The sequence below is a fragment of the Nicotiana tabacum genome, chromosome 12, assembly GCF_000715075.1.
Source record: "Nicotiana tabacum cultivar K326 chromosome 12, ASM71507v2, whole genome shotgun sequence".
Taxonomy (NCBI): domain Eukaryota; kingdom Viridiplantae; phylum Streptophyta; class Magnoliopsida; order Solanales; family Solanaceae; genus Nicotiana; species Nicotiana tabacum.
In genome coordinates, this window is record NC_134091.1 from 109,461,672 (window position 1) to 109,471,935 (window position 10,264).

The 10,264-nt window shown below is 40.3% G+C and overlaps 1 non-coding gene across 1 annotated transcript; it reads left to right on the top strand.

Annotated features, from left to right (window-relative positions):
* Positions 1-578: 578 nt before the first annotated feature.
* Positions 579-685, top strand: LOC142167639 (small nucleolar RNA R71). The gene has a single exon (XR_012697729.1). It is a non-coding gene; the product is annotated as a small nucleolar RNA R71 (small nucleolar RNA).
* Positions 686-10,264: the final 9,579 nt, after the last annotated feature.

The following is a 10,264-nucleotide window of genomic DNA, read 5'->3' on the forward strand; positions in this document are numbered from 1 at the left end:
TATGGGATCGGGTTGAACGCCTCAGCAGTACTATTATGGATCTCGAGCCATACGACCTCAGCAGTATTATGTGATGCATACATAGATCGGGTCGTACAACCTTAACAATGTACACTATTATTATGGGATTAGGTCGTACGCCTGACGAGCGCAAAACACAGACTTAACTTCTGCTCGCTAATCAAATATAGTATAGTATAATATCGTATCCATAGGGATTGAATTTAAACAGTATTCTCTTAGTTTCTAGCTTGGTATCTATCCAGGAGAATCAACAGTTTAGATTTATATGATTAATAACTAAAATTAACTAAAAATCTAAAGCTATTGACTAATGACAATCGAATCAAGGAATAAGCAAAGAAAGTTATCGATGGGAGATCAACTAGTGTTCAACATATGTGTTCTTTAGCAATCTTAGAGGGCCACTGATTTTCATCTTCAGATAACTCATAAAGAATCGTAACTATCTCCTCTGGAGTCTTCTTTATCAAAGGGCCTCCAGCTGCATTGCTGAATGTTCTACGTGAGGCCGGTGTCAATCCATCCCAAAAGTCCTGGAGTTGCATCCAGAGTTCAATCCACTATGTTGACATTTTCTAACAATCTCCTTAAACCTCTCCCATGCTTCAAAAACAGTCTCGGTCTCTTTCTGGTAGAAGTTATGGATTTCTCTTCTAAACTTGCCCGTCTTAGCTGAGGAGAAATATTTATTAAGAAATTTTCGGGTCATCTCCTCCCATGTTCTAATCGATCCTGAGGGTAAGCTTCAAAGCCACTGCTTTGCATCATCTTTGAGTGTGAAGGGGAATGCCCTTAAGTACACTACATCTTGTGACACACCATTATGTTGAAAGGTGATCATAATCTCCTCGAAGTCCATTAGATGTGTGTTTGGATCTTCGTTCATCTTCCCTCTGAAGACACAATAATTATGAAATGGTTTGAAGCAACCCTTGCTTCAACTCGAAATTGTTAGCTACAATTGGAGGTGGTCTCACATTCGAAATTGTTCCCTCTATGGTCTCACACTTGATAGTCCTCTCAAGCCTGGGGGTTATATTTCCGAAATGATATCCAACCAAGGGTTGATTTTGAGCAATTCTTTGACCCCTCTCTTCTTCATAGATAATCTATGCATCTCTAATAGTTGCTTCCTCAGCATCCCGTACATCTTTTTCTCGTTGTTGGGATGCCTCTCTTGCAGCCAAATCTACATTATCATCACCGTTTCCAACCATAGTTTCTTTGGTTGAGGATTGCCCAAACTTTTCTAACGTCTCGCTGAGATTTATTTCGTTCCTCAACTGTCGCAGTTGTTTTTCTATCTCTGGCTTATATGGTAGCACTTCTTTTCCAGAAACTCGAGTCATGCACCAATCTAAACATGTAACCTACGCACAGTCAAAGAACACCAAACATAAAAAGAGAAAATAAAAAGGAAAAGAAAACAATTCCTGAATTAGCACTACAGACTATTTCAAACACTATTGATTGTCAATCCCCAGAAACGGTGCCAAAATTTGACGAGCACAAAACACACACTTAACTTCTTCTCGCTAATCAAATATAGTATAGTATAATATCGTATCCACGGGGATTGATTCAATACATAAAACTAGAGTTATAATTCACAAACAATCATCAATACACCAAATCCATCAAACCCTAAATAGAATTACTCCATAGATATGGAGCAATTCACCACAAATAAAATTAAAATGTAGGAAAATATAAATTCAATCCAAACTCGGGTCTTGAGTGAGGAATGAATGATGAAATCCTTGTGCTCGTGTTTGTAATGACCCAAACAGTCATTTTGATTTTTAGAATCTCATTCCCTAAAATAAAACTTCCCATATGTTCTTTTAATGATTTATGACTTGCGGGATGGTTGGTTCGGGATTCAGAAGTGTTTGGGTTGAAATCGGAACATTTGGTTCTTTAAGATGGCTTTAAAAGGCCAAATTTGACTTCGGTCAACATTTTGAGAAAACGATCCCGGAATAGAATTTTGACGATTCCAACAGCTCCGTATGGTGATTTTGGATTTAGGAGCGTGTTCGAAATTTTATTTGGAAGTCCGTAGTTAAATTAGGCTTAAAATGGATTAAATAAGAATTTAAGGTTGGAAGTTTGACCGGGGAGTTGACTTTTTGATAACGGGGTTGGAATCTAGTTCCGAAAATTTTCATAGATCCATTATGTTATTTATGACTTGTGTGCAAAATTTGAGGTCAATCGGAGTTGATTTGATAGGTTTCGTCATCGAATGTAGATGTTGGGAATTCTAAGTTTCATTAAGCTTGAATTGGAACATAATTCGTGGTTTTAGCGTCGTTTTATGTGATTTGAGATTTCAAATAAGTTCGTATGATGTTTTAGGACTTGTTGGTATAATTGGTTGAGGTCCCGAGTGCCTCGGGTGAGTTTCGGATGGTTAACGGATCAAAAATTTAACTTAAAAAGCTGCTGCAATTTTTCTCTTCTGCTGCATATTATGGGCTGTGATAGAGCCCAGGATCGAGTCCAGATATCGAGCCCATGGTCGACGGCTAGGGTCGAAGCCAAGGACGAGGCTCGGGATCGAGCCCAGCTCGACGGCCATGATCGAAGGCAATGCTGGAGGGCCATGATCAAAGGCAATGCTCGAGGTCCAGGATCAAGACCCAAGATCGAGGGTCCCAATCGAAGGCTCAGGCTCGATGCCATGATCGAGGCAATGACCAAGGTCCAGGCTCGAGCCTGTGATCGAAGCCAAGATCGAGGCCCAGTTTGAGGCCCGGTTCCGAAGGCTGTCTATGCAGTTTTATAAAAATAGGACATTCGCCATTTTTAACAAATTGGAGCTTGAGCAGAGGCGATTTTGGATAGATTTTCAAGGAAAGACACTAGGGTAAGTGATTCTAACTCGGATTTAGTCTATATACACAAATATATTATTGTTTTCACCATTTAATTAGTGTTTTGAGATTGAATTTTGGGAAATTTTTGACATCTCATAGAAACGAATTTTCGAGATTTCGGTATCGATTCGGAGTCGGATTTGAGTGAAACTAGTATGGTTGGACTCGTAATTGAATGGGTTGTCGGATTTTGTAACTTTCGCTGAATTTCGAGACGTGGTCCCCACTGACAAAATTTTAATTATTTTTGGATTTTATTTGAAAAATGTAGTATTTTCTTATGAAATTGATTCCTACAATTTTTGGTGATTGTATCGAATTATTTTGGTTAGATTCGAGCCAACCGAAGTTGGATAATCGAGGAAAAGGCCTACTAGTGGACTAAATTAGAGCAAGACGAGGTAAGTCTCTTGTCTAATCTTGTGAGGGGGAAATTACCTCATAGGTGATTAAAATTTAATAATTGTCGCTAATTGTGGGGGCTACGTACGCACGAGGTGACGAGAGTCCGTGCATAGCTACTATTAATGCTAAAGTCCGGGTAGTTTAGGACTCAATGCATGAATTACTTGTGTAAATTATATTCTTTGTTTAATTAATATTATTTGATATATATATATATATATATATATATATATATATATATATATTATTTGATATATATACATATATATTATGAATTGTTAGATAAAAATATTAGAGGATGGAAATCTCATATACTTGATTTTTTTTTGTTCTGTTTAAATTTATTTAATTGTTAAGAGAAACTGTTCTTCCTCCTGAATTTATCTTATAACAAATATACTCTCATTCCGAAGGTACATAAGAAAATGTCCTCCTTTCTTGTGGAGTGGGCCGAATGCCTTGGCAGGATAGATGCATCTATGGATCGTGTCGTACGTCCCTCAACAGTGTGCACGAAACTCTGGATCGGGCCGTACGACCTCGGCAGAAATCGTGCTTAATAATAATAATTACACTATACTTTGATAGTTTATTGTACCTTGTGAAGCTAATTGATAAATTGGAAATCATTGGAATTTAAAGAATTATTATTCCTGCTTGTTAAGGAATTATTCTTATTCCTGTAAATGAGACTAATTGATAAATTTGGAAATTTGTTGGAATTGAAGGAATTTAATTATTTTTGCTGGTTAAATAAATTATTGTTATATTATGTGAATCATGCTGATTTAGATATTCTAGTTTTATTTCAATTATTATTATTGACCCATAGTGAGTGTCAAAGTCGGTCATCTCGTCTCTACCACTTCAAGATTAGACTTGATACTTACTGGGTACACGTTGTTTATATACTCATACTACACTTGTTGTACTTTTTGTGCAGGACCTGAGGCAAGTACTAATGGGGGCCCTATCGCCTTACACCCACGTTATCCAGAGGCATAGTGGTGAGCTGCCTATTCTGAGCCGTTCTGCAACTATCAGTGTCCCTTCTTATATTTACATTCTGCCTATTTTTATTTCAGACAGTATTTAAGTATTGTATAATCTACTAGAATGCTCATACACTTGTGACACCAGGTCTTGGCACACACATTGGTTGAATTAAGAGTTGCTTATTTTCTTGGTTATGTTTAATTTATTAGTTGGCTGGCCTAGCTGTAGTGTTGGGCGCCATCATGACCTATAGGTGAAATTGGGTCATGACAATATGGTATTAGAGTACTAGGTTCACGTAGGTCTCACAAGTTATGAGTAGACCTAATAGAATCTTGCGGATCAGTACGGAGACGTCTATACTTATTTTTGAGAGGGTATAGGGTGTTAGGAAACTACCTTTCTTCATATTCCATCGTACAATTAATGTAGTACTAAATATCCTTATTTTATTCTCTCACAGATAGTGAGAACGCGCTCTAATAAGGTTCTAGACCAGGGAAGAGCTACTCCCCCAGTTGCTAGAGGCCGAGAGAGGGCTCCAGCCCATAGTAGAGGGCGAGAACGTCCCAGGACTGTTCCAGTTATGCCGCCAGTGGGTCCAGCAGAGAATCCCATTGTTGAGGAACAGGGTGAGGTGCCTGTGGCAGAGCCATCTCCGGTGAATTTCACATCTGCACCGGGATTTCAGGATGTCATGGGTCGTATGTTGCGGTTCATGGACAATATGACTCATGCCGGTTTATTTCAGGGAGGCCCAGCCACATCTCAGGCGGGTGGGGGAGCACAGACCCTTACCGCATAGGCTCATGGACAGGCAGTTATTGTATATCAGACCCAGGGTGCACTACCCGTGGGTGGAGCCCAGCCAGTGGTAGCAGCTACACCTGAGCCCAAGCCAGCTGTAGCCGCTGATCCTCATAAACTATTGGACAGATGGACTAGACTATATCCTCTTATTTTTGGGGGTGAGTGACATGAGTATCCCCGGGATTTCATTGATCGGTGCAAGGATAGACTGTACAACATGAGGATATTAGAGTCTCATGGGGTATACTTTGCTACTTTTCAGCTAGAGGGCAGAGCCCGCAGATGGTGGCAGTCATATATTCTTAGCAGACCAGCAGATTCTCCTCCCATAACTTGGGATAGGTTCACCCGTATCTTCCTAGACAGGTATATTCCACCCTCCCAGAGGGAAGAGTTGAGGTTTCAGTTTGAGCAGCTCCAGCACGGTCAGATGTCAGTGACCGATTATGAGGCGAGGTTCTCTAAATTATCTCTCCATGCACTTATGATACTCCCTACTGAGGCGGAGAGAGTACGGAGGTTTGTAGCTAGTTTACATACTGGCATTCAGGCCACTATGGCTCGAGAGGTTGAGATGGGTACTTCTTATGAGCTAGTTGTGGAGATAGCCCAGAGGATTGAGGGTGTACGTCAGCGTATCCGAGAGCGGGTAACTAGAGATAAGCGGTTTAGGTATTCTGGAGAGTTCAGAGGTGCTCCGTTTGGGGGCAGAGGTCAGTTCGTGAGAGGGCAGTCCAGCAGGCCCCCATATCCAGCACCACCGCCTCCTCGAGGTGCTCCAGTGCGACCCTATCTTAGTGCTATACCAGAGAGTTCTTATCGCCCACCAGCTATTCAGGGTTCTTCTAGTGGGTATTCAGGTCATTAGGTCCAAACTTTTAGTCAGCAGCCCATTGCACCGAAGAGTTATTACGACTGCGGGGACCCCAGTCACATGCGGAGATTCTGCCCCAGACTGCGGGGTAGGCCAGTGCAGCAGGGTCAGCAGCCTATGATTACCGCACCAGTTGCTCCACCAGAAGTCCGACCACCAAGAGGTGGAGGACAGGTGGGTAGGGGCCGTCCTAGAGGTGGAGGTCAGCCAGGCAGAGGCCAGCCAGTTAGCGCTCCAGCTCAGTTCTATGCTTTTCCGGCTAGACCAGATGCAGAGGCCTCAGATGCCGTAATTACAGGTATTATTTCTATTTGCGGCAATGATGCCTCAGTATTATTTGATCCAGGATCTACGTATTAATATGTGTCATCTCTATTTGCTCATTTACTGGGTGTTTCTCGTGAGTCCTTGAGTACTTCTGTTTATGTGTCCACTTCTGTGGGCTATTCTGTTATTGTGAATCGGATCTACCGGTCATGTATTATTACATTATGTGGTTATGAAAGTAGAGCAGATCTCCTATTGCTTGAGATGACCGATTTCGAAATTATTCTGGGCATGGATTGGTTATCTCCATATCATGTTATTCTAGATTGTCATGCCAAGACTGTTACCTTGGTTATTCTAGCATTGCCTAAGCTGGAGTGGAAGGGTTCGTCTGATAGTTCATTTAATCGAGTTATTTCTTTTATAAAGGCTCAACACGTGATTGAGAAGGGTTGTTTGGCATATCTAGCCTATGTTCGGGATACTACTGCAGAGACTCCAGCTATTGATTCATTGCCTGTAGTTTGGGAGTTCTCCGATGTATTTCCTTCAGATTTTCCATGTATGCCACATGATCGTGATATTGATTTCTGTATTGACTTGGCTCTAGATACCCAGCCTATATCTATCCCACCATATCGCATGGCTCCGAAAGAATTGAAAGAATTGAAAGAACAGCTTGAGGAGTTACTAGCCAAAGGGTTCGTCAGATCGAGTGTATCGCCTTGGGGTGCACCGGTATTATTTATGAAGAAGAAGGATGGAACAATGCGGATGTGTATTAATTATCGCCAATTGAACAAAGTTACTATTAAGAACAAGTACCCGTTGTCGCGTATTGATGATCTATTTGACCAGTTGCAGGGTGCTAGGGTGTTCTCTAAGATCAACCTGAGGTCGGGGTACCATCAATTGAAGATTCGGGATTCGGATGTTCCGAAGACTACCTTCCGGACTAGATATGGTCATTATGAGTTTCTGGTAATGTCCTTCGGTTTAACTAACGCCCCGGCAGCATTTATGGATTTGATGAACAGGGTATTCAGGCCATATATAGATTTGTTTGTCATTGTCTCATTGATGACATTTTGATCTACTCGCGCAGTAAGGAGGAGCATGAGCATCATATGAGAGTAGTGCTTCAGACGTTGCGGGAACAAAAGCTATATGCTAAGTTCTCTAAATGTGAGTTCTGGCTTGAGTCTGTAGCATTTTTTGGGCATATTGTATCGGGTAAGGGCATTAAAGTTGATCCCAAAAAGATTGAGGCAGTTCAAAATTGGCATCGCCCCACTTCGGCGACTGAGATCAGGAGTTTTCTGGGTTTAGCAGGTTATTATCATCGGTTCATGGAGGGTTTTTCATTTATTGCAGCACCTTTGACCAAATTAACCCAGAAGGGTGCTCCGTTCCAATGGTCCGATGATTGTGGGGTCAGCTTTCAGAAGCTCAAGACAGCATTGACTACAGTACAAGTGTTAGTGTTGCCTTCCGGTTCGGGGATGTATACAGTGTATTGTGACGCTTCACGCATTGGTTTGGGTTGTGTATTAATGTAGGAAAGGCGAGTTATTATATATGCTTCACGTCAATTGAAGCCCTACAAGAAGAATTATCCGGTACTTGATTTGGAGTTAGCCGCGATTGTTCACGCTCTAAAATTTTGGAGGCATTATCTTTATGGGGTGTCTTGTGAAGTTTACACTGATCATCGCAGCTTGCAGCATTTGTTCAAGCAGAGGGACCTAAATTTCAGACAGCGCAGATGGCTTGAGTTACTGAAAGATTATGATATTACTATCTTATATCATCCGGGCAAGGCAAATATGGTTACAGATGCCTTGAGTAGAAAGGCGGAGAGTATAGGTAGTTTGTCTTTCATTGCAGCAGAGGAGAGGCCATTAGCTTTAGATATTCAATCCTTGGCTAACCGACTTGTAAGGTTGGATATTTCAGAGCCCAGCCAAGTTCTTGCATGTGTTGTAGCTCAGTCTTCACTATTTGAGTAGATCAAGGCTTACCAGTATGATGATCCACACTTAATGGTTCTTCAAGAAACGGTACTACAGGGTGGTGCCAAGGAAGTTACTATTGGGGCGGATGGCGTTCTGCGACTCCAGGATTGTCTATGTGTCCCTAATGTGGATGGACTGAGGAAAAAGATCCTAGAGGAGGCACATAGTTCTCAATATTCTATTCATCCAGGTGCTACGAAGATGTATCGTGACCTGAGGCAGCATTATTGGTGGCGACGAATGAAAAAAGGACATAGTTAAGTATGTAGCTAGGTGTCTTAATTTACAGCAAGTTAAATATGAGCACAAGAGGCCAGGTTGCCTACTTCAGCAGATGACTATACCGGAGTGGAAATGGGAACGCATCACTATGGACTTTGTAGTTGGGTTGCCGCGTACCTTGCAGAAGTTTGATGCAGTTTGGGTCATTGTTGACAGGTTGACCAAGTCGGCACACTTTATTCCTGTTGTGACTACGTATACTTCAGAGAGGTTGGCCCAGATATATATTCAGGAGATAGTTCGGTTGTACGGTGTGCCAATTTCTATCATATCAGATAGGGGCCCTCGGTTTACTTCACATTTCTGGAGATACAATACAGAGTGAATTGAGGAACCGTGTAGAGCTCAGCACAACCTTTCATCCGCAGACCGACGGGCAGTCAGAGCGGATAATTCAGATTTTGGAGGATATGCTCAGGGCATGTGATTGACTTTGGAGGTCAGTGGGATCGTTTCTTGCCCTTGGCCGAGTTTTCTTATAATAACAGTTACCAATCTAGCATCGAGATGGCTCCATTTGAGGCTTTATATGGTCGGTGATGTCATTCGCCCATCGGGTAGTTTGAGCCTGGTGAGGCTAAGTTATATGGTACTGATTTGGTGAAGGATGCCTTGGAAAAGGTAAAGTTGATTCATGAGCGACTTCGTACAACACAGTCCAGACAGAAGAGTTACGTAGATCAGAAAGCGCGTGATTTATCATTTTTGATGGGTGAAAAAGTTCTCTTGAATGTTTCATCGATGAAGGAAATCATGAGATTCGGGAATAAGGGCAAGTTGAGCCCAAGGTTTATAGGCCCATTTGAGGTGTTGAGACGAGTTGGGGAGGTTGCTTATGAGCTTGCATTGCCTCCCAGCCTATCGGGAGTTCATCCGATTTTCCATGTATCCATGCTCCCGAAGTATCATGCCGACCTATCACATGTGTTAGACTTCAGTACAGATCAACTAGATGGGTTGTTGTTGTTGTTGTTGTTGTTTAACTCTTTATGCAGTTCATTTAATATTACTTTTAATTTTTTTGGTATTGGACATTATGGAGTGGTAATGTATTGCCAATTCAGAGGATTTTGATAAAATTGATTTTATTAAACTTTTCTATATTTTTAATAAGATTTTAATAGATAAATTTTATTAATTTTAAAAATATTAAATATTAAATATTAAAAATTAGCATAGAAGGTATTGTAGTCCAAAAAATAAGTTATTGCAGTTATGCCCTTTACCTATGAGTTCTTATGTTTAACATTTTAGGACTATTTTGATAAATTAATATTATATCTATGCTTTTATAATAATATAGGCTCTCATTTTTCTAAATGAATTTTGACAATATAATACATTCTCAAATTAAATTAGTAAGAGGACATTATAATATGTTTTCGAATTAAATTAGTAATAGAATATTTTAAGAAGTATATCCTAAAAGTAATAGGATTACATGACTAAAGATATTTACTTGTTCAATTTTATATGAATTAGACAGCCCGAAAGTAATTATACTAATAGGATTCCTAAAGGTAATCATGTAGGATTCCTAACGTGTAGTATTATGTCCTAAAACTAATAGGATTATAAGGCTAATATCTAGAATTTCAGTTATGTCCTTTTATTATGAGTTATTATGCTTAATATTATAAGGTTATTTTTATAAACCAATATTGTATTTATACTTTTATAATAATATATATGATATAAGATAAGATAAG